The sequence below is a fragment of the Alexandromys fortis genome, unplaced genomic scaffold (genome assembly GCF_014885135.2).
Source record: "Alexandromys fortis isolate MF-2015 unplaced genomic scaffold, M_Fortis_MF-2015_v1.1 scaffold_138, whole genome shotgun sequence".
Classification (NCBI taxonomy): Eukaryota; Metazoa; Chordata; class Mammalia; order Rodentia; family Cricetidae; genus Alexandromys; species Alexandromys fortis.
The window spans coordinates 2,947,745-2,973,105 of NW_026068034.1; the positions used below are offsets into that span (position 1 = coordinate 2,947,745).

At 48.4% G+C, this 25,361-nt stretch overlaps 1 long non-coding RNA gene across 2 annotated transcripts; it reads right to left on the reverse strand.

The window, feature by feature from the left end:
- Positions 1-13,039: 13,039 nt before the first annotated feature.
- LOC126515344 (uncharacterized) lies at positions 13,040-24,629 on the reverse strand. 2 transcript variants are annotated; one of them, XR_007595824.1, is made up of 4 exons: positions 24,219-24,629; positions 18,099-18,181; positions 15,472-15,549; positions 13,040-13,759 (listed from the first exon to the last, which is right to left on the reverse strand). It is a non-coding gene; the product is annotated as an uncharacterized lncRNA (long non-coding RNA). The 2 variants fall into 2 exon arrangements; XR_007595823.1 differs by having other exon boundaries at positions 13,040-15,549.
- Between the last annotated feature and the right edge of the window lie 732 nt (positions 24,630-25,361).

Below are 25,361 nucleotides of genomic sequence, written 5' to 3' on the forward strand. Positions count from 1 at the left end.
CACAGTTGAGGCTGGAGATGCTGCTAAGTCTTCCATATGATACAGGATAGCCTTTTGCCACAAAGAGCAATCTGGTCCAAAAGTGGTCACAGGGTTCTAGAATGGTCAAGTATCACTGCTTCAGAGTCTAGCCTAAGCCAATCTCGGGTTTAGGAAGCCCGTGTGTCAGAGAGAAGTTGCCAGTGCCTTGCCTATGTCCAAACTCTGGTCCAACAGTGCAGGGTTCCCAGTGACCAGAAGTGACCAGGTTCTTGGAAAATGAATTTAATAGCAAAGTCTTCCAAAGCAGGTACTATAAGCCAACCGTGGTTTATTAATCTGTAAGCAGAGAATCCCCAGCTTAGAATGGCCCATCCTGCATGGGAACCTCCATGGAAGTATTTCTTTGGTTCACAGGGTACAAGATTCATGTCAAGACTGGAATTAGTTCTTCAGACAAACTGATGCTAGGAATGATGGGAATTATGTAGGGAAAGGAAGAATTACAAGTGAGTTGGATATTTTCAAAGCCAGGGCTTTCTTCAAAAGATAACCCACTGAGTTAATTATACATCCTTCTGAGAAAAGTCATTTCTAAAGAACACCCTGTCAACGCTTACATGGCAATATAGCATCTACCAGTTCTTGTGTGAATGAGAGAGTGTGTGCATACACGAGTGTGCAACTACATACACCAAGAACACACCTGAAAACCAAAGAGGTCAGACGTCCTGCGGTATCACTCCACCTCCTTCCCTGAGTGAGGGTCTCACCGAATCTGGAGCTCGGCTATCTATCAGCCAGCACTATTTCTGTCTATGGCACCCAACGCCCTGAGATCACAGGCTTTTTAAGTGGGTGCTGGGGATTCAAACTCAGGCCCTCATGCTTGTGCACTAAGTGCTCTTACCCACTGAGCTAACTTCCCAGCTCCCAATTCTTAACTCTCTAATGGCTTTCTTTCATATGTTGGCTCACAGCTTCTTCTAACTAGAGACCAACTGCAAAGTAATGGAAAGAAACAACCTCCTTCTACCACGTCCATCCCATGCCCTGGCATTCCCATACTTTTCTCTGGATGAAGACGTCAACATTCCCTGTCTTGTGAAAACCTAGACTGATTAATTGAGCGCATTGTGTGCTGTTTTCAGCGGCTTCCACCTTACAGGTAACATTTGCCACAGTTACAAATGTACATTGTCTGCAGCCTTGAGTCCGTCCGTGTACACAGAGTAATCACAGAAATGAAGTGTCCCTGGTGATGGTGCATCACACCTTAGACTCAGAAGCAACGTGCCTTCCTTGGGAACCAAGCCCACCTCCACTCCTGTGCAGGTAACTCTCAGGGATGGGCAATTCTTGTTTCAGCTAACTGAGTGAGAAGAAGTGGGCTGCCAGGAACAGAAAAATATCTGGTAAGAACTGGTCATCCTCAATGAGGTTGGTGTCAGCCAATCAGAGTTCTAAACCTACTTGGCCTCAGTTGACTTCTCAGATGTTGCAAGGGAAAAAGAAAGGACACACACACACACCACATCACATGTCTAGGAGATCACCTTGTACCTTAGACTTGGTGCCATCATGAGTCCAACAGAGAGGACTTGGGGATGTGCCTAGGTCCTTGGAGAGCTGGGTAGTATTCTCTCAGAGGAAAAATGTATTTTACATGTATGAGTGTTTGCCTGCAGGTATTTATGTGTGCCTCATGCATACGCATGCTGAGGCCAGAAGAGCTCATCAGATCTTCTAGAAGGGAGTTACAAATGGTTCTGAGCCATGATGTACATACTGAGAAACACACCCGGGTTCTCTCCCAGAGCAGCCAGTGCTCTTAGCGGCAGAGCATCTCTCCAGCCACTAGGGGTTGGGATTTTATCAGGAATTTGGACTAGCCAGTTGCAGAATTCAGCATCCTCTGTTCATAACAGAAAGGAAGCAAGAGACAGATGATCAGAGACACCCGTTTCCTCTTCCTTCTCTTCAGCCAAAACTCACAACCCAGCGAGTGAGGGACCAGTCTGCCTGGCTCCACATCAGTGAAGTCTGCAAGCTACTTCCTTGGAAGAGGAAGGAAGGGAATTCAGTTCCCAGATAGCAATGCCCAGATGCACCATAAAGCAAATAAAATAAAATAAAATAAAATAAAATAAAATAAAATAAAATAAAATAAAACAACCAAAAAACAAACAAAACTCATGCAGCGCTCAGTGTGGATGCTGAATCCTGGTCAATTCTAACCCGTCTGTTCCCACAGTCTCCTACTGCTGCACGGGAAGTCTCTCTCTTTGGCCCAGAATAGAGGCATTTTGTCACCAGCTTTGCTTATGTGTGCGGAAAGGATAAACAGGACCAGTGATGGAGCTCCCGGATTGCTGAGGGTACCACTCCATATGCACGTGGCCTCCTGCATGTGACTGTGCTTGTAGATTTGATGCCAAGGCTTTTCCCCAAGGCTGCGGCAACCTCCTATGTCTGCTTCTCTTTCCAGGGATGTGAGAATGAAGAGGAAGCCCAGGCTGGAGGGCAGCTCAGTGGCTAAGAGTACTGGCTGCTCCTGCAGGTGGTCCAGTCTGATTTCCAGCACCCACATGGTGGCTCACCTGCCTGTAACACTCTCTCCTGACCTCTGTGGGTACACATGCATGTATGCAGGCAAAACATTCATTCGCAGGAAATAAAAGAAACCTATTATTTAAAAAGAAGTGGAAATTTGAAGCACAGGATCTTTAGTTCTATTTGTTTGTCTGTTTTATTTATGCTTTGTTTTGTTTTTGACACATGGTCTCTCTTTTAGCCCAGGCTAGCCTCAAACTCTAGATTTTCCTAGCCTTAGCCTCCTGATCTCTAGGCTCACAGGCAGGCCGCTGGCATTTGAATTAGGATTCTCCAGCTGGCAATTCTTTTATTGTCATTTTGGTTTGTTTTCTTAATTTTTAAAAAGTTTTCATACCTATATACTGTATATCGAGCACATCCTACCCCACTCCCTTAACCTCTATGTCAGTTGGGGGTTTTGTTTTGTTCGTTAGTTTGTTTGTTTCATACTGATATGAGCTAGAGTCCACTGGGATGAGGAAACCGCAGCTGAGGAATCGCCTCTCTCAGGTTGAACTGTGGGCAAGTCAGTGGGGGATTTTATTTGGTAATGATTGACCCTGTAAGGGCGCAGTTCACTGTAGGTGGCGTGAACCCTGGGCAGATGGACCTGGGTTATACAAGAAAAGTTGAGCAAGCAGAAAGCGCTGTTCCTCCACGGCCTCTGCTTCAGTTACTGCCTCCAAGTTCCTACCCCTGACTTCCCTTGTGAAGAATCCTGAGTGGATGTGTAAATCAAGTTAGCCCTGTCCTCCCAAAGCTGGCTGGGTATTTTGTCACGGCAGCAGGAAAGCAGACCAAGACACCCTCCATTTTCTCAGCCACCCCCCCCCAATACCACCCATCTCTTAGACAGGTTTATTTCTACTTTTATGTCATATGTATATACATGATTTATGCATCTGTATAAAATCTGGGAACTATAAAGGAGGAAAAATATATGTGATATTTGTGTTTCTGGGACTTCGCTTAATTCTCCTCATATGATTTTTTCCAGTTGCATCCACTTTCCTACAAATAAAATAACTTCACTCTTTGTGGCTGAAGAAAAGTGTGTGTGTGTGTGTGTGTGTGTGTGTGAGAGAGAGAGAGAGAGAGAGAGAGAGAGAGAGAGAGATTCCTTATCTGTTCCTCTGTCACTAGACACCTAGGTTGGTTCTATAATTTAACTGTGAATGTTGCTGTAATAAACACTGGGGGGTAAGTACCTCTGTGATCTATGGACTCAGAGTCGTTTGTATAAACCACCAGGAAAGATACAGACGGGTCATGTGAAGATCTAAGTCTAGTTTTTGAGAAAGCCCCACGCTGATTTCTTCAGTGGCCCGACTGGTTTACATTCCTGCCTGCAGTGTACAACAATCCCTGTCTGTCTGCGGATCAGTAATTCGTTACGAACTCCTGTACCTACATGCAAAAGCAGGTCTGTGGGGGCTCACTGATCCACACTCATGACAACAATCAGGGGCTGACCATCATGGTCTGACTATAAGAGATGTCATAGGTTCACGGAAAGCAGCTTGATTGCCAGCTTTTAGGAAATGGTTTGATAATGAGAGCACTGTCTTCATGAATGGATTATTGTAGTTGGGTTTAATGTCAGCTCTAGACCCACGTGAGTAGGGAGCCTCAACTGAAGTATTATTCTGACTGCCTTAGTTAACCTGGGAAGACCTGTCCTGACTGCGGACAGCATCTTCTGGTAGCAGTGCAGACTGAGGGTAAAGCAGAAGAAAGATTTCACCTGGGGCTTGCTTGTGCTCTGTGGTAGTATGAATGGAGTTGGCCCCCATAAACTCATAGGGAATGGCATTATTAGGAGGTGTGGCTTTATTGGAGGAAATATGTCACTGTGAAGGTGGGCTTTAATGTCTCATCTGCTCAAGATACCACCCAGTGTCTTAGTCCACTTCCTGTAGGCTTCTGATCAAGATAGAACCAGCACCACGTCTGCCTGCATACCACCATGCTCCCCACCATGATGATAATGGACCAAACTTCTGAAACTGTAAGTGAGCCACCCAATCAAACGTTTTCCTTTATAAGAGTTGCAGTCAGTGGTCAAGGTGTCTGTTCACAGCCTTGGAAACCCTAAGAAAGGCGCTCTCTGGCTGCTGAGTTGATTCATCATTCTGTTATCAATGCTGTTGATACCAGAACCAGCGTTTCCTGACTTCCATCAAAATCTAAGAGACAGCAGCTCTCTAAGAACTTTTTCGGTATTCAGTGACAGATTGGGCTTGCTAAGGCATCCAGTTTTGTGGACTGCACAACCACCTGATTGTTGGCCTCCCCAAAGTGAGGCAGGGCTACACCACGCTCAAGGACTGGGAAACCACTGAGAGGTTCACAGCTCTCAGGCAAGACTCGGCTACTGTTACCATTTTAGCATAAACATTCACCCTATTGATTCTGCAAAAGATGAGCTCTAGTTAGGGGATGCAGGGGTCACTGTGGCCATGTCCTTAAGGTTATATCTTAACTAGCCTTTCCTTTCATTTCTGTCCACCAAGAGAAAAAGTAGCCCTACCACACCCTGCTGCCACCATGATGCTCTATCCAAAAGCATGGAGTCAGTTGCGTTGGTGGCTCAGAGCTAGAAACCTCATCCGCCAGGTGTAAGAGGTCAGCCAAGAATGAACTACACCCTCTTGAAAGGTGAATCAAACATTGCTCCCTTACACTGTTTGGTCAGTGATGACAAACCAACTGACACACACACGGGGAGCTGGGCACAGACCCCACCCCTTGGCTAGAGAGAGTATGTTCATGATCCCAGGGAAATAATCAAGTAGACAGATATCTAAATTTCCTCTATGGGGCACACGAGCTCACATGGTGACCATGAGACATACATTTTGCTGACCACTGCCCTCCAGCAGCAAGTCATTCCCAGTAACTCCTCTGGACCCCATCAGCCCCTTGAGAGGCTTCTTCAGCTCTGAGTCCTGGGCTGTGAAACACTTAGGAGCAGGGATGTGTCTTAATCTCTCTGCTTAACCCCAGAGTCTCCCATAACTGAGTAGAGCTGACGTTCAGGGACTGCTGGGTGAGAGATTCCCTGGGAAATCACATTCTTCTGCCTGAGCTTGCTTCCCCATGATGGAGTCAAAGCTTGCGAGTTCACCAGCCTCTCCGGGAGCCTCGGCCCTACCCTTTTTCTTCTTTGTGTTCATCTGGAACACCATGCTAGACACAGCCATTCTTTCCAGACAGTCTGGTTACTACAACTGTGCCCCACAGTTCTCACCAGGACCTATCTGACAACCCCTCTCTCCCCCAGGCCTATCTTAATCACTCCAAACCCCACTTGCCTGGTCTCCTGTCCAGTGCTCAGCGCTTATAAAAAAGAAAACCATTTCAGTTTGCATCATCCTCCCAGCTTTCCTGAGAAAGCAGAGATAACTCCCCCACACCCCATACTCCCACCCTCCACCCCCAATCCTCCCTGCTGGTCTAAAGAACTGACACCAGCACTTTCTAACAGATCTCTTCCTCCTTCCTATGTCACACTCCAACAGTGATTCAGTCTTCATTTTCCCCTTTTTAATTCTTCATCTTTGCATATTAAAAAGAAGCGGGCACACGGGCAGGAGGATGGGACACGAGAGAAATGACATGTGCATGCATAATTCGCTCTCAAACTTCCCCACTCTCTCCCTTCTTACTTCCTTCCACCTGTACATGTCTGTATATGTATGCAAATGCACAGATATGCATGTGTGTATACCTAACACACAGATATGGGTACTCACATATGCAAATGTATGTGTATGTATGCGTTTGTATGTATATATGTATGTCTTTCTCCAGTATTTTCCTATTCTTTCTGACTCATCTTTTTGACTATTTCCCTTATCCGAATTGCCCCGCACTTAAGAGACCCTGTCTTTGGTCAATTCCCCTACAGATCCTTGGCACCCACTCCTGTTCCTTTCCACCTTAGTCATTGTTCCTGTTGTTGTGACAAAAGGAACTGAAGGTAGGAAGGGTTTGTACAGTTTGTGGGTACAGTCTGTGGTGGGAGCGCACACAGCAGGAGCCTGTGGTTGCTGTGCACGGCAGTCCTTCTGCCTTGGGCAGCCATGCAGGAGAACGCAGTCAGGATGCAGCAGCAATGAACACAGTGTTCAATGCATTTTCTCCTTTCTATTCAGTTCTAGGACTCCAGCGTGCCTATCTTACACCAACAAATATTAACAAAGGTGCACTGGAACCATTTATCTAGCTAAGCGGTTTGCAGCTCTCGGGGATCTGAGAATGCGGGGGAACGGTCCGCATTTGCTCACCTCTTTGCCTAGCTCAGAGTACTTATCTGAATGAATGACGGAATGTAGAAATGAATGAACAAGGCCAGTGGGAGAAATCTGCACTCTAGCTTCCTAAGATGCAACAAGAAGGACTCAGGAGAGCATGTAAATTAAACGTTAGAGGGGCAGTGGGGAAAGAGTAATTAATTCCAACAATGGGGTAGCAGTAGGGAAATGCCATAAAGGTTCCGTTAGAGGCCTGCTCAGGTATCAGTGAGTAATTGTATTCTCAGCAAGCATCAGCAAGGCCTTCCCTTGAACTGGCTGAATACTTCTGCCTGTGATGTAGGTGTGATTGCTCTCATTTTTCAAGTGGGAAATCAAGGCATGGAGAAAGCTCTTCCATGAAGACCAGTTGGAAAGTAACAAGGGCTGCAGGTCAACCCCAGTGCTCTGAACTTCTGGCCACTGGCCCCCAGAATAAACCCCAGACACGCACCTCATCTCACCCAGAAAGATAGAGATGATTCAAGCAAGCCCTCAACTGTGAATAAATTGAATTCCAAGGTGGGTCTGTATTCTCAGTTACTCAAGAAACTGGGGGCAGGAGCACAGGATGTTCATGGCCTGCCTAGGCCACAGTCTGGGCAGTCATTCTGGGCAGTTTAGTGAGACCCCATCGAAGAATAAAAAGTGAGAAAGCAAAAATACAGCTCAATGGGATACTATTTTCCTATCATGTGTGGAGCCCTAGGTTCAACCCCCAGAAACACACATACACGTACACACACACACACACACACACACACACACGCACACACGCACACACGCACGCACGCACACACACACACACATCCACAGATGTACACTTGAGAAAAGAAAAGGAAAAAGCTGAATTACTAATTTAACTAATCCCAGCCCCACCCTCAGATCTTCAGATCCAAATTGTTTTGCTCGGATACTCCATGGCTTCCAGAATAATGAATATATATTCTATGTAAAAGAGGAGTCTACTCCCCAGTGCATTTCATCAAACTAGCATGATCCTAATATACACTCCAAACAAAGAGAAAACATTAAAAGAAAGAAATCCTTAGAACATACAGACATAACGATCCTTAACATAGTATCAGCAAACAGGGTCAACAGAAAATGAGGTTTGTTTTCTTTCTCATGACTTTTTTATGACATGGCAGTGTGAGACTTATTCTTAAGATGCAAGATGTATTTGCTATTGAAAATCCAATTAATGTGATCTACCATATATCACAGCCTGATGTATATAGTTTGGAGAACGAAAGTCAAAAGAGTGTGTAACCAACCCTACTGGGACCTTCTTAGCTAAGTCACCTTAGGGAGGACGGTACTACATGGGAAGAACACACAAGTTGGGGAGGTCACATGCCAGACAGGAAGCTGAAGAGTTTCCTAGGACTAAGTGGACCCCCTGAGAACGTCATTGATCTCTTCCAGAGTGACACCATGTATCGATTAATCTTCATCAGCTTGACTGGAGTTAGAACCACATAGGAAACACCCCGGGGTGTGCCTGTGAGAATGCTATCCGAAAGGTTTGCCTGAGGAGGCAGGGCCCACTCTCAGTGGGAGCATGGGGTGGAGCCTAGCCTGAATAAAAAGGAGAAAGATCTGAGCATCAGCATTCAGCTCTCTCCACTTCCTGGCTGTGGGGCCATGCTGCCTTATTCCCCAGCCTTCATGCTGTCCCTGCCAGAATGAAGGACACCCTCAAAGTGTGAATCAAAACAAACATTTCCTTCCTTAAGTCATTTTTGTCATGGCAACAAGAAAGACCATCAATACTCGGCACCAGTGACCTAAAGACTCCCCCCAAGGTCCCCCTCCCAAGGGTCCCATCACCTCCCACATCCCCACACTGCAGACCAATCCTCAGACACATTAGCCTTCAGGGAACACACAACATCCAAACCACAGCACTGCTCACTAAGCAGAAACTGTAACGGGTATGTAGCCATAGCATATGATAGCATCTGGAGGCACATTCTCTCAGTTTTATATCTGAGTAGATATAAACACACTCTGGGGCTCATGCCACATGGGCTCTGCTAAGAGTGCTCTTTTTTTCAACTGAGCATCCTATCCAAAAAAAAAAAAAGTTTCAAAAGGCAGTCCTACCCTGAAGTTATATAGTATAAAGCAAATGTCGAGTTTCTGCAGTTTCCGGCTTCAGCCTGCCCAGAGGAATCATTTCAATGAAATATTAATCTCTGCGAAAGCCACCCTGGGATAAGCCTGTGAAGTAATTCAAGCAGCATGTGTAAAATTTATTTAGTGTTTGGCTGGGGATGTTTTTAATTATGTGAAGTCTCCAGAATGAGAGGAAAGTGTGGAAGATGTTTCATGTAACCCTTCACGGAGGCGCTGGATGCTCCGAGACTTCTCTTTGGCTTCAGTATATTTCTGCAGCACCCTAAACCACAACACACATGCAGCTCCCATGGCATGGTCATGCCCGAGATGCAATCATCAGCGGGACGAGCCGAGAGGGAGACACCAGAACCAGCAAACCCGAAGACCTCCAGTGTGGAGATCAGAGATCAGGTCCTAGGCCCTACAACCAGAGGAATGTCTAAAGCAGTGCCTTTCCAGCTTCCTAACATCGTGACCCTGTAACACAGTTAGTTCCTCACGCTGTGATGACCCCGACTGTAACATTATTTTCAATGGACTTCATAACTGTAATTATGCTTGCCTCATACACAGAGCTCCGGCACAGCTCTGAATCACAGCTGGTAGTGCACACCTATAGTCTCAGCACTCGGGAAGTGGAGGCAGGAAAAGCAGAAACTCAAAGTCAATCCCTGGCTACGTAGCGAGGTCAAGACCAACAGGGGCTACTTGAGACTTTGCCCCTGCCCTACCCCAAACAAGCTGAAGACCAGAAGCCACAGGCTGTCTGATAAACAGGTGGAAAGCCCAGGAGCCTATCTCTAAAGACAGACTTTTCTCCACCTCTGGGCTCTGTCTATAGACATAAAGTTCCTGGAGCCAGCCTGGGGGCAGGGTTCTGTTTCAGTAGGGTCTATATGAGACACAGCATCAGAAAGGGAAGAAGAATTTTCAAAGACATTCACAGCTGGTTCTGTGAAGTAGAGCTCACATGCTGGAAATCGGTACCGAGATGTTCACATCAGGAATGACCTGCAGGGGATCCAGCTCTGTTGGTAGAGAGAGTACTTGCCTGGCACACACGAATCCCTGGTTTCAGTTTCCAGCACCATATAAACTAGGGAAGGTGGTATACTTGATCCGTACTTTAAAGAAGGAGGCAAGAGGATCAAAAGTTAATAATCACAGTCTGCTCATTTGAATAAAAAGAAAATGTTCTCTTGGAAAGACTGCGATTCTAATTTCTATACCCTGTGCACTGCAGCCCCCTGCTTCAAGCGACAACAAAGGGGGATCAGCCTGGCCTGGGAGAAGCTGGCAGAGAAAGCAGAATGTGTTGAAGATGAAGTCAAGACACTGATGCTGGGTGAGGAGCTCTGGTTCCAAATGATCTGATCCCTCTTCCAGATTCTGTGGGCACTGCATGCACAGATATTAATACAGACAGAATAAAAATAAATAGATCATTTAAAAAAAATAGTCAGCATGGCAGTGTGCACCTGTAATCTGAGCACTGGGGAGGCAGAGTCACGAAGATCCTGGGGCTCACTGGCCGGCCAGCCTAGCAGAAACCAGTAAACTCCAGGTTCAGTAAGAGGCCCTGTGCCTAATAAGAAGATGGAGAATGAGAAACTCACCCATCGCTAACCTCTGAACACTCTTCCAGAGGACCTGGGTTTGGGTCCCAGGCAGCTTTCACAGCCATCTGTAAATCTAGTGCCAGGGAATCCAACCACCTCTGGGGCTTCTGCCAATACCCAAGTGGTCCACAGATATATATGAAAGCAAAATAGTCATACATATTAAAATAACAATAAAAAACTTAAAATTAGTTTTTAAAACTTGTAAGCAGACACACTCAATAGTGGCCTGTGCCCACTGTGGGTTTACAAGCCCAGCTGGCTACGTTGGCACCACTGCGGAATGAAGGGCCTCCTGCCAGAAGGATGACCACACTAGCACACGTGTTGATGTGTCATCAATTAGGAAAACTGGCGTTGCAGAAAGATCGCCTAACAAATCCTTGCAAGTCTCCTCATGCAGTCAGACTGTACACACAAGCACACTGTCCCCACTCCAGCTTTCCAGTGTGCTGCCCAATTAAAGCACCAGGCAGGCTCGGCGACGCCCGTGGAGGAACGCATCCTCTTATAAAGACACAACTGTACGTGGCACATTGCTCACATTTGCAATCCCAGCACTCTGGAGGGTGAGGTTGGACCAGCCATGGGGAGTAAGCCAGCAAGCAGCACCCCTCCATGACCTCTGCATCAGCTTCTGCCTCCAGGTTCCTGCCCGGTTTGAGTTCCTGTCCTGACTTCCTTCAGTGTTGAACAGTGATGAGGAAGTGTGTAAGCCCAATAAACCCTTTCCTCCCACATGGCGTTTCATTAAAGCAATAGTAACCCTAGCTAAAATAATTTCTCTTTCTAGTTTTTAGAGCTTTTGTTTGTTTAGTTGGTTTGGTTTTTTAAGACAAGGTTTCTCTGTATAGCCTTGGCTGTCCTTGAACTCACTCTGTAGACCAGGATGATCTGGAACTCACTATATAGATCAGCTGACCTCAAACTTACAGAGATCTACCTGCCTCTCTGCCTCCTGAGTGCTAGAATAAAGGTGTGGGGCACAACATCTGGATGAAGATAGCTTTTTAATCAGTATAGGCTGAATCTACAAGGCTGATGTGGGAGTGTCATATATCAATCTGTTGATTTCATTGGTTAAGCAATAAAGAAACTGCTTGCCCTGATAGGTTAAAACATAGGTGGGAGGAGTAAACAGGAGGAAGAGGAAGTGAGGTAAGACTCCTGAGACAGACGCGAGATAGCTCTGCTCTCAGAGACACATGCAATGAAGCTCCGACTCAGGATGGACGTAGGCTAGAATCTTCCCGGTAAGAGCACCTTGGGGTGCTTACACACATTATTAGAAATGGGCCAGTCCAGGTGCGAGAGTTAGCAGAGAAGAGGCTAGATATAATGGGCAAGCAGTGTTTAAAAGAATACAGTTTGTGTGTTATTTCAGGCATAAGCTAGCAGGCGGCTGGGGTGCTGGGGACGCAGCCCGGCCGCCGCTCCAATTTCAACACAAGGCATCCTGTCTAAAGTCGCATCTAAAGCTATAAACTGCCCACTGGGGCCCAAGTTCCAAGCTTCCATGCATACCATGACACTCCAGTGTTCTCAATAATGAAGTATAGAAGATAAACTACTAATTATCATATAACACACAGTTCTCTGCTTTCATTCCACACGCCCAGACTTTTCCCTTGATGGAATATTCAGAACCACAGGACTGGACAAAAGCCACATCAAGGGTTGTATGTCTTCATGGAGTCCACATCTGTACTGAGCCATAGGCACACCCTCCTGGGGAAGAATGCCTGCTTTCCCTGCAAAGAAGGGTGGGGCAAGGCACCTGTGGCTCCTCCCTTTTCTGTGACAGTGCCTTGTTTGTGGGTACCAATACCCAGTCAAAGGCCCACATCTCCATTCATCCTTGGTTCCTGGAGGGTCTCTCCACAGACCCATAAAACCTCCAAGTTTGAAATACAACCATTGAAAGATGCCAGCTTCATGTTTTCTGACACCCAGAGGGAGAAAATGAAGAAAAGTTGCTGTAGGTATGAAGATACAAAGATACACAGACACCCATAAACATACAGTCACAGACACATATTCATGCACAGACATATACAGACACAGACACACACAGAGACGAATACACAGAGAGATGCATAGATACAGACACAGAGACACATCACACACAGCTACAGATAAACACACAGACACATTCCCATACACACAAGCATACCTGAACAACACACAGACACACATACACACACAACTACAGATCAACACATACACACACTTCCATACATACAAGCATACCTGAACACACACACACAGCTACATCTAAATACACATTTCCATACAAGCACACCTGCACACACATACACAGACACATACACACACAGTTACAGCTAAACATACAATACACACATTCCCATATACACAAGCATACCTGACCCCCTCCGTCCCCTCCCCCCACCACAGCCCTTTCCTATGGCCTTTTGGATTCAGGGCAGCACATCTCTAGGAAAGCTGGTCAGAGGCCTCCGTGAAGGTGTGTACTTTCACTGAGAAACTTCCAAGAGCAAAGATGCCATTTCAACCACAGAATATTTACAAGGTTGGAAGCAGATCTTAATTCTAGCCCTGAGCCTCTGGGATGTTAGCATCAGGAGCTGGAGCAAAGCCGTGCCTGAGTTGAGACTTTAACCCTCCATGGTCCCTGTCTGAGGAAAAGAATCCTAGGTTCCCAAAGCCCAGAAACTGTCCTTGCCCCAAGATGAGGGAGTCACTTCGGAAGGCCCGTTGAGTCTGTGTTCCTGTGCCCAGCAGCAAAGCCTAGCAAGGAACTAGATTTTCTCATATGACAAACTTAAACGCCAGAAGTCAAATCACCCGGGGTCATTCGAAGCAGGTGCACTGAAAGTCACACTCCATAATTCTCCCAGGGCTGGGGTCCCTAAGGATCCCCTCCTTCCTCCTCAAGGTCTACACCAGTTATCACTCTCACCTCCCTAACATCTACAGAGCAGGCACCTGCTCCCACAGAGGACAGGGCACCCCAGCATGTCATGGTACCTTGATGACTCTTCGGAGGGCAAACCTCAGGAGCTGGTGGAGGCGGGGGTAGTACACTGCCCCTGAACATTACCTGTCTGGATTCTACAAGCAATGACTCTCCCCTGGGCATGGTGAGAGAAAGCTTCTGTGCTCCACCTGTGAATAGAAGGGTGCTTGAAACGCCCACCCCGGGCTTTTTTGTGTTTGTGTGTGTTTAAGCATGGGCACACGTGTGTGTGGAGGCCCAAAGTCAGCACCTCGAGTGCTGCCCACCTTTTCTATCCCCCCTTTTTTTTCTCTGGGACAGGGTCTTTCACTGGCCTGGGATTCACCTAGTATGCTAAACTGCCTGGCTGGAGAGCCCTAGAAATCCACGCTTCAGTCTCTACTTCCCCATTGCTGGGATTCCAAGCTCGCAGCACCCTGGTGTGCTGGTCACATAGATTCTGGATATCACACTCAGGTCTCAGGCAGCAGACCCCTCCAGGACTTCCTTATCTCACCACGCATGTGGCTGCTGCCCGGAAAGTAGGACAAAAAAAAAAAAACGAGGCCTTTGTGGAAAAGAAAGTGAGAAAAGAGATGCTCACCCCGGGAGATGGGATATGGTTCTCTCATGTGGATTCTCTGATATTTAATTCAGCAGAAACCATGAGAGAATTTTTGCGTACATCCATTATATTCAAAACCTCCTCTCCAGTGTGGATCCTCAGCTGGCGAACATAAGCTGAGCTAGACCTGAAGGCTTTCCCACACCCGCTCCATTCCTAGGGATTCTCCCCTAAGTGCTGGAGCTTCCTGGCTTCCTGGAACTCACCCCCCTTCTCTCTGTTCTGACCTCCAGGTGAGCTCTGTCAAGAACTGTGCAGCTCAGCTGCACTCCCGCACCTTCCACTTGTTCAGCACCCCAGCCTTCTCACTACCCCACCCACCAGCTCAGCACTCAAAGGTCTTCTAATCCCCTAGTCAAAGGACGCTTCACCCTGTGTGGCCTTGACCTGATCCTGGGCAGCCGGCCCCTCCTTTCTGGAAAAACTTCTGTCCCACACTGCAGTCTCCTGTGTCCTCTGCTCTCTGCAAGTCCCCTTCCAATTCTGCCTTCACAGAGTCTTACTTTTCCTCTCCTGCAGCTCGGTGTGGTATCCTAGCAAGACCTGCTCTCAGAGCAGTTTGACGCAGGCGTGGATCCTGACAAGCTGGGTGAAAATCCTGGGTCTGTCATGGAGAGTTGTATGGAGAAGTCACTCATCACCTGTGTGCCTCAGTTTACTCAGCTGTAAAACAGGCACAATAATAGGAGTTCTCCTTGGTGCCGGTTGTACTCTGAAGTAAAGACTCTACAGCAATCCCCTTCCTGATGGATTTTCTTTGCTCATAATTAAGATTACTACAAGGGTGCTGTGGGATATTCCTGTACACTATGTAAATTATGCTCTGATTGGTTTAATAAACAAGCTGGACTGGCCAGTAGGTGAACACGATTGAGTTAGGTGAGAAAGCCAAACTAAGAATGCTGGGATAAAGAAGGGCAGAGTCAGGGGCAAGCCAGCTGCTGAGGGAAGAAGATGTGTTAGGGTACTGGTAAAATGTCATGAGTCATGTGGCAAAAGATAGACAAACATATGGGTTAATTTAAATGTAAGAGATAGATAGTAGTAAGCCTGAGTTATTGGCCAAGAGTTTAATACAAGCCTCTGAGTGACTATTAGAAAGTGACAGTAGGATGGGGCTAGACAGAGAAATCACTGCTTCTACAAGGGTTTAGAATGCACAGCACACTTGAAAAGCACTATCTGGACCTAGTGGTGTGGTTCCATAGGTGGAGTGTTTACCAAGCATAAACCACATACCAGGCTTGGTAAACACACCTGGAATCCCAGAGGCAGGAGGGTCTGAAGTTCAAGGTCACCCTCAGTTGTACCGAAAGTTGGAGGTCATGCTGGGCCCTGTCTCAAAATAAACATTGGATAAACATTGAAAAGTAAGCACTATCTATGGCCCTTTCCCCATACCCCATAACACTCCCTGATCAAATGATACATAATATGACTTCACTGCCTCTCACTAAAAGTTGGCTCATAAATCTTTAACGCCTCTCTTGAATGCCAGACTCATGAAGCCATCTGCCCAGACACCTCTCCCCACCTGGCCCTGACGCTTCCAAGTTGGCCAGTCTGAAACTGAGCTCACTGCCCTCTCCAGCCATGCTGCACCCTGGCCCTCCCCTCTTCCACCCCTCCACCCCCTCTACAATGAATGACTCCACTATCCTTGCCCCGGTTGCCCAGGCCAAACTGCCCCAGTCATCATGAGTTCCTGCCCTTCTGTAGCCCTTCATCCAATCAGTCACCAGATCGTGTTGACTCCAGTGCCAAGTGTTTCCTGGGTCAGTGCCCAATTCTCCACCCCCGTTACTGGTGTCTTAGAAACTTATTAGTTCTTGCCTGGATGAGAGTAACAATATGAAATTAATCACATGCCCATTACGGCTAACACATTAATGTCCTACAGAATCCAACACTAGCCATACTACCCATAAATGAGGAAACAGAGTTTCTGTGTTCAGAGAAGACACTCTCATTTACCATCTAGCCCAAGTAACACGGGGTGCTGGAGGCAGGAAAGCAAGCCAAGGTCCTCTGACTCCAGATTCCAGGCCTTTACACACCCCACACTACAGTGACATCAAAGCTGCTCATCTGACATCCGGCTGGTTCTTTCTAGTGTCTTCTCCGCAGCCTATCTATCATTACAATGATGCCTGGACTTGGCCTCCAGTGTGAAACCCTGCAGGGCTCCCCAGTGCCTTCCAAGTCAAAGTCGGATACTTCGTGAAGACCCTTCCTAATAGAGACTTTCCTCTTTTGCAGACCCACCTCCCCCCCCCAACCACAGCACCCTCATCAGTCCCTCTGCCTACCTGTCTCACTCTCCTCCCCCTCCCTTTGGACCCTCCTACTTGCTGCCCAGACTCAGTGAAGTGTCCCTCCTCAGGAAGCACAGAGCACTTTGTCATTCTCTGCATCTTAGAACATCTGAAATGGCTTCGATGTGTTTTCTAGAATTCACTTATCAGAAACCTAATCCTCAAGTCACAAGTAAATGACATTTGCAGGCGGCCTTTTGGAGCCAATTAGGATAAGATAAGGTCATGGATTAGGTCCTAGGCCTGCGTGAGTTACTTTATAAGAAGAAGGAGCAAGCCCTAAGCTAGATTGCTCGCTCTGTCTGGCCATACGATGCCGTCTACAACATCATGATCCTGCAGGGAGGCCTTCACTAGGCCTTCATAGGCTTTCAGAACTATGTATGAAAAAGACATTAAAATAATAATAATAAAATGTCTAGTCTGGGGTATGCAGTTACAGCCACTGAAAACAAACTAGGAAGACATTAACTTATTGAGTCCTTGGAGTATGTGAGAACTCTCCTTCATAGTGGGTCCCAGCAATTTAGGAACTGGCAGAGTAATCTTTGCTTCTAGAGAATGTATTTCAATACACAGGATGGACAGTGAGATGCTACATTCCTATCTCTGACTCCATCTGTCTCTTACACTGGGTCTCTAAATTCTGGGGCAAACAGAGCACCTTGTATATCTGTTTCCAGGGCCTAGCCCAAAGGCTGGCTGGCGTGTGAGGTGTGGGCAAATGGTCATGTGTTGAGCTGGCAAGCACACCAAGGCTTCCAAGCCATCTGTGGGAGCCGGGTGTCCCACTGTCACCTGTGTGCCTCCCAGAGCAATGTCTGAGGTGTTACTTTTAGAATTTGTATAAGATTCTCAGGGTGCAACCCTGGGAAATGCCTCTGCAAACCATCCCTGCCCTGGAGAGATGGCAGGACCAAGTCCTTGAAGTGGACCAGCGCCCAGCCCCTTCCAATAGTTGAGCAGGAGACCAGAGAAAGATGTATCAAGTTTAACATATAAAAGCCATCCTTCACAGCTGTGTCTGGGCTGAATATGACAAACTCAAGAAACAGCAAGAGCACAAAAGACAGAAGGTCAGCGCTCTGTAAACACCCTGTAAGGGACTGCTCCTCACAGGGCCCCATGCTTTTGAGCAGAGGTTTTCCCTCAGCTCACAGCCCATCCCCACTCTCGGGAGGGCCTTCCCTTCTGTTAACAAACCATTGCCTTCTATTTCCCAGCATGTGTCCTGGCCCAGTTCTTTGCTGTGGGACAGAAGAACCTGGACACTTCAGCGGGTGCCCTCAGGACACAGGTACACACCTGCAAGTGTTACATCTGTTTGCACGGGTTCACTATGGCACCGCGGGGGACCCAACACAGAGAGCTGCTCTTAGAGGTTGCTCAGCCAAGAGGCACACTGGACAATGGACCTTGAGAAAGCAATTCACCTGCCTGTCTTCTTCCCCCAGAGGTGCCACCTGCCCCTTCCTTGAGGGCTGCAGTGACCTGTCTTGTCCTAAAAAGATGAGCAAGGAAGAAAACAGCTGGCTGTGTTTGTACCAGCTCCTGGGTGAACAGCCTTACCCAGTCCTTGTGATTATCCCTCTTCAAACAGGACAGAGATCCCCTGAAGTATGCTCCCTCAGGCCACAGCCCTTCTGAGTGACCTGTGACAGGAGAACACAGAGCAGAAGGGAGGTTTCGCTCATTGCCTTGTATTCTGGGGAAAGCCTTGTTTTCCTCCCAAGTTTATGGTGGCCCCCCTGCTGAGCAGCAATTCCGCCTCCTCTCACAGGAGGACAAAGTGCAGGCTGCCTCTGGGATCAAATCCGGGGCAGGAGGAGAAGGAAGAAGTAAAAGAGTCCTCTCAGAGGCAGAGAAGGCAAGTCTGACCGGAAAGGGAGCCGGAGCCGAGGAAATGGCTGTTCCCACTGGCTGGCTCTTTTTCTGGCCTTGAACTTGTGAACTGATTAGGTAGGTGACGATGACCTTGAACTTCTGATTCTCCTCCAGGCCTGTTCCACCAAACTCACATGACATAGTTTAAGTTGGGACTTGAACCCAACGGTTAAGGCAAAGTAGGCAAGCACTCTACAAAATGAGCAACACCCCCAGTCATTTTTTTCTTGTTGTTGGACGGACAAGATCTCACATAGCCTATATTTAATAGTCAGATAATGTCCTGAGATGGCCTGTAGCTGGGCTGGATGGCTGAGTCTATGGCTGGCATCTGGTAGTGGGTCTGCCTTTTGGCTATGAATGGGTCTCTCTCTCTCCTTCCCTCCCTCCCTTTTCTCCTTCCCTCCTCCTCCGTTCCTCCTTCCCCCTCTACACACACACACACCCCTTAGAGAGTAGACTCAACGAGACAAATATATCTAACTAAAGCTCCACTCCTGGGACCCCTATAATAACTAGGAGTCCTTTCCTCCAGGGTAAGCTAGATAACCTTACAAAGAAGATACCCTCTCCTGCCTCCATCCCCTGAGCTCTGGATGGAAGAAATTTCCTCTGACCCCATTACTGGCTTTGTTAGGGTCAGAGCCTGGGCCCTGGTGGACTCAGCTATCCACTCTCACTAAGCCAGAAGCAAGAATAAAACTAACAGTTAAAAAAAAAAAAAAAGATGAAAGCCAATCAGATATTAGGAAGAGAAGCAAAGAGGTCCAGTGACACTCCCCACCCTGGTGCTAACGTGAAATCTAGGTTTAAATCTAAGCAGTACTGCTCAGTCTTGGTCAGGATATGGCCCCGTGTCCTCCATCTTCACTGCCTTTGGTGGGGTGACCTGATAAGTCGTCAGAACCATATAAAGTCTCGCTGAGAGACCAGTTCCTGCCCTGGCTGTGGCTGGCAGCAGGGCCCCAGGCTTTTCCTTCTCTCATCTTGAGGTTCCAGGGGAAATTCACTTTTTGGACTATTACATTATCACCTCTGTCTTGCCCTCACTTACCCCTGCATTGTGTGGCTGTCTTCCTATCTCCCCATTGGGCTTATGGACATCCTGAAGGTGGGGCAGGTTTGCCTCCTGTGATAACTCGGGCTTTTGCTCACTCCTCTCTCCAAAAGGGCCTGCATTCCCCAGGGGGTGCTGAATGGTGCACAGAGTCAAGTTTAGAGTGCAGAGGGACCTCCATCCATTTTGCAGTCAGCAAGCAGATGAGCCCGTCACCCATGGGAGCTCTATGCAGTAAGTGTACACAAAAGGCTTTGGGCTCAGGGAAGTGTGTCAACCCTGATAGCCTCTGGCCTGCTGCATTAGAATAGGCCCGGATATCAAACTCCATCTCTTCTAGTTCACCCTCTCCGTTCTCCACGAATCTCTGTCTTGCTTTCCTTCCCCAACCTCTCTACCTCTGCCCCTCTCTCCCTAAGTCTGAGAAACTTACCCATTACTTAGCTATCCACACAGACTTCTAGAAGCTATACAGGGAACTGTTCCAAAGCCAGGGCTCCAGAGGGCCCATCCACACAGTTTACCAGCCAGGGCTTTGAAAAGAAAACAAAAAAGCCATGCAGAGCTACTGAGCTCAGCTTTCTTTCGACTGTGCTTTCTTTGCTTACTGGAGACAGTGTCCCTTCTCCACCCACTAGGTTCTGATCCCTTGGCCCCAGGAGGAAACCAGACCAGCAGAGATAGGAGGCAGAGTCACCATTCAAAAGTCTGCACACCTGAACCAGGACCGCCCACTCCATTGTCGCTTGCAAAACCAGGACAGACAGTTGGACTGGTGACAAGCCACACCTCCTCAGACCTATCTCTGGGCCTCCAGTGCCCAGCAAACCCCTAAAGATCTGCAGAGGCCTTTCATGATCTCCTGCCTTGGGCCTGTGTTTGCTTCTTGATGGCCCTGCCCTGCCCCCAAGCCCAGCAAGCTTCTTCCTGACTCTTCTTGCAGGACAGACTGACTCTATTCAACACCCATTTTTCTCACTGAGCACAATCTAGTGATCACAAGTCTGTCACATCAAGGTCTATGATCTAGTTGAGAAAGGTCATGTCTGTGTGTCTCCAGCACTCAGCACCTAGCTGCACAATGCACCAGCATTCCAAGTACAAGGTAACACCTGAAGATGCAGGCAGTGATCATAACACTGGACCAAGACATCTCTTCATAAGCCAAATGGGATTTGCACCGAGTCTAACAGCAGGATACATTTCTCAGTGACCCGGAAGAATCTTGCACGGAGAAAGAATCAATGAGGAGTGACATCAGAGACCCCGGTACCAACTGACTCCCCACCCACCACTCTGAGCAAGTTATTTTGGGGGGAAGGGGGTCAGACTATTCAAATGTCAAACAGAAGAGATACCCAGATCTTGGGTCTGGATTTTTTTCCCTATCTTTAATAGCCTAGGGAAACCTGCTTCTGGCATCAGCAGCTAGTGATCTAGGCAGGGGCATTGCCAAGGGACAGAAAGTGTCTAGGGTGGGAAACTGCAAGTTCTCACGTGGACTGGCGAACAGGAAAACCCTCACCCTGATACACCCTGTGAAGCACCCTCACCAGAGTGTTTCCCAGACCCCTTACGAAACCACACCACACAAGGTGATCTCATAGCATTAAACTTTAGGGAACAGCCTCCTGGAATGAGAAAGCTGTGTGAGGAACAGCTGAGTGCGAAGACAGAGTACACAAATGTGCAGGGATTTGGGCAACGGAGTCAAACTTGGCCCAACACAGCAAGGCCCAGGAACCAGAAAAGAGTGGATCTGGCTTGCAAAGCCACGGCTGCTTTGAGGGAAACAGGATTCTAAGCTGGTGAAGTGACCAGCTGTAACCTAGTATCCAGCGTCAGCAGTGGGCACTCTTAATAAATTCCTTAACAAATTTTACCTTTAATAGATAAACGAGAAGGAGTAGTCTGCCATGTAGAAGGAGGGAGAGCCAGCATTTATTCACCCCCTCACCCAGAGTCCCTTCCTTCATGCCTGATCCTCCAAATGGGGGTCTTAATTGCATTCCTCTATGCTGTCCCCTCAAAGAGTGCTGTCCCAAACTTGACTAGCACACGTAAGCTCTATAGCAAGGTTGGTATGACTAGGGCCAATACCCTACTCTTCAGTTCTGCAAACTAAGCACAAAGGAGGAGGAGGCCGGGCGGTGGTGGCACACGCCTTTAATCCCAGCACTAGGGAGGCAGAGGCAGGCGGATCTCTGTGAGTTCGAGGCCAGCCTAGTCTACAAGAGCTAGTTCCAGGACAGGAACCAAAAGCTACAGAGAAACCCTGTCTCGAAAAATTAAAAAAAAATAAAAAGAGAAGGAAAACCAGGGCTGCCGACAAACAGTACCATCTGAACAGTACGGTCCTAGATCCTAACTGTGGTACAGATTAAAAAGAAAAACTGTGGGTTCAGGTTCCCACTAATAAGTCAACGAATCTCAGCTCACATTCACTGAACGTTTACTGAGTCTGATACAAACTAAAGCCCTTACCTACATAGTGAGCAGCGTGTGTGTTCCAAAATTCAAATGTTTATGTGAATGCCGGTTCCACCACTGATGAACTGCGTGACTTTAGGCAAACTCTGCAGCTTCTCTGGCCTCAGTGTGAACTTTATAGAGACGATGTAAGGATCAGGAGAGTCAAAACTCATGAAGTGAGCACACCACTGAGCAGGCACTCTGTTTTAAAATGATCAGTTATTCTGTTGGTTAGCACACTGCTCTTCCTGTAAGACTTTCAGAGTCCCAGCCCACTGGATAGGGCAGCAGGGGAACCATGAAACTGTCACATGGAGTGGAAAAGCCTCATCCAGAAGAGACCGAGTTCAAGACCAAAGAACGATGTAGTGTTTGCCAAACCGTGGGGAGGAAGGATTCCAAGAGGTCAGAAGAGCAAAGCCACAGGGAGCTGGGATGTGTGGGGAGCACGGCTGGAAGGCAGGAGGGTGAGAATGGGCAGGGAAGTCTGGGGCTGGTGTATGAGGTCACAGGTTAGATTCCACCCTGGGAAGACGGGCGCAGGGTTTACAGAGGGGCTGCTGTCAATGCTTGACAAACACCTATAGACCCAGGCCCTTTCTGTTAGCAATGGAGGAAAAACAAAGGTGTGGGGCAGGACGGTAGCACAGCCTGGTGGGAACACAGCAATGGAATTCTGGCCCTGGGATTGCAGTGCAGGAGAGATGGGAGGGGAGAGACGTGAGAACAGGGGCTAGGGTAATCAGCTAAGATCCAACTGATGAAAGCAGGAGGGCTGAACACCCGGCTCCCTGTGAACTGATACGCTAAGCCAAGGTGACTCAACCTGAGTATCGTGGGCCGGATAACTGCATTGTGGAAAGGGGGCTCTCCTGAACAATCCAAAGGAACAAATCCTCCCCCACTTACGCAGCGATGGCCAAAAAATGCCTCCGGATACTCCCAGACATCTCTCAAGGGGCACAGTTAAAACACACATGGCAGGCACACGCATGCACATACATATAAAATAAATCTAAAACAAAATAAAAATAAACTCTACCGTCTTTACTATTTTCTTGATTTTGGTATTTTGAGGCAGGGTCCTGTGGAACCCGGGTTGGAATCAAACTCATTTTGTGGTCACAGATGACCTTGAACTTCTTATCCTCCTTCAGCATCCGGAATGCTAGGCCCACGGGTGTGCTACACCACACCTGGCCCATCGTCCACTTTTCAGAAAACACAGCTACAGGGAGGCATCACCAAGGCCAATGGCCTGACCTATGACCTGGCCTCCTCAACACAGGACTTGACCTCAAGTCGCCTGCTGAGGCAGAACACAAATCTGCCTGCCTGGAAGGGAAGGAGGGGCTAAAGCACGCTGCTGAAGGCTACAACCCTCTTTACTGAGCTGAAACAGCCGCGGGAAGTAAATAAATACTTTGGATCTGAATGGAATCGCTATGTATTTGCTATAAAAGGCAAAAGCTTGGTCTCCCCGGGTGTGTGCAGGCAGGAAGTGGCAGATTCTTGCTCAGACTGGACAGAGGAACCATCTGTAGAGCTGAACTTGGGTTGTGCGGCTCAGACCAGCTGGGATCCAAATCTAGGCTGGACCCTTTGCCCTTTACAAACTTTCGTGGCTCAAGTCGGCTTACTCCGTGGTTTCATTTTGCAGTCAGGACTTTTTAGAAGTTCCTGCCATAGGCTTGATGTTGGGGGGAAAAACGAGCTTAAATAAGGAGCAAAAATGAAACCACCCAATGGGGCTCGCTCTCGCCTGCTTCAGAGCCTTCCTCTCCTCATGGTCTTCATAACCGGCAATGAGCGCTTTCCTCCACCCCAGCCTTCAGAACCTTCACCCCCAGATAAGCGCTGCCGCACGAGTGAGCCCCCCCTCCAGCAGCAGAGAGTCCCATTTAAGGCTTTAGGGGGCGCCAACAGCCTTTGCACTCCACAGTACACTCTGATCTCGGGGACCTGGGGGGTCGCCGAATAGTTTAGTGGCTCCGAGAGGAGCCAGGTAAGTACTTCAGTGTACGCCAGGCCGACTTCAGGTGGGTGGTCCCCAACAAACCCAAAACCAAAGCCCGCCACCGCCGCGGGCGAGCCGGCTCAGTCAAGCTCCTGGAGTTGGAGCAGTTAGAGAAGCGCCCAGATTTGCAACTCACTGGTTCCTCAAAGCCTGGCTGTGGAGGCAGAGGGATGAGAGTGGTCTGAGCCAGTCAAAGAGGAGCAATAGGCTGGAGACGCCAGGAGGAAGAGAAAGCAGGAGGAGAAAACAGGACCCGTACCTGGACGGGGGTTCCGGAACAAAGCCGAGGTTTCCGATCCTAAGAGCGCTGAAGAGTTCCCGCTCAGTAGAACTGGGGTGTCTGCACCCTGAGCGCGCTTCGAGGGAGCAGCTTACCTTCTCTGGGACCGCAGGCGCACACTTCCGGGGACTGAGTCGGGGAGGGGGGTCAGATCACCCAGGGAGGGGTGCGACAAATGGGACTGTGCCCTGTGACTGCGGCACCCGTGCACCCCAGAGAGAGCAATTTGGGGCGTCTCTCCCAGTCGGGCTGAGCTGGGAACGCGTGAACTCGGTCTTGGGACTCCCCGAGCCCTGCACACTCCAGAGGAGACTGAGTCCGTGGGAGGAAAAGGTTGTCTCATTTCCTTCAATCTCCACACAGACACACACACCCGCCCCTCGGCTCAGGACCTGCCCTCCCTCCCGCTCCCCGCCCCCTTCCCCACGTGGGCGCGGAGAGACGCGAAACCTGAAAGGCTGCGCCAACTTAGTTCAACTCTGGCAACTCCCGCCTGCCTCCCAGTGCTTCCCACCGTGCCCTCGGCTAGGAGATCTCCACACCCGGAGTCCCCACCTTGACCTGAAAGTTCAACCTTTCCCTCCTTGTTGCAAGAGGACCAGATCTGCAAGCAGACTTCCAACCCTACTCCTAACCCCTAGCAGCTCTTATTCCTGACCGGTGGACTGCACTGTGTTGAGCTGGCTTTAAAACCCCAAGTCCAGACAGGAAATAACCACTTACTTGGTTAAATTTGATCGACTCTTTTTCTTTTTGTTCTGTTATGTGGAGAGCATAAAGCCTGATGCATAATCTCCAAGGAATGTTCGTCTGTATCTGAAGACAGCCACTACAGCTTTTGGCCTTGCTCGCCTAGTTTGAAGTTTTGTTTGTTAAACTCCTTATAGAGCAGGCGGAGCTGGGTGCAGCGCAGTTTAAAGCAAACCCGAAAGCACCCTACTTCGAGGCAGTTAGCAAAGGGGACTGGGGCAGTGCGAAGTGGACTAGAGTCCTAAGACACGGGTTGAAAGGTGAGAACAGCCCAGACAGGCAGGCTGTGCAGTTAGTTCAGCACAGAGCTAGCTCGCTAGGGCTGTGGGCAGCAGGGAGGAGGAGAGCCTGGAAGGGCATGTGCTGCCAGCT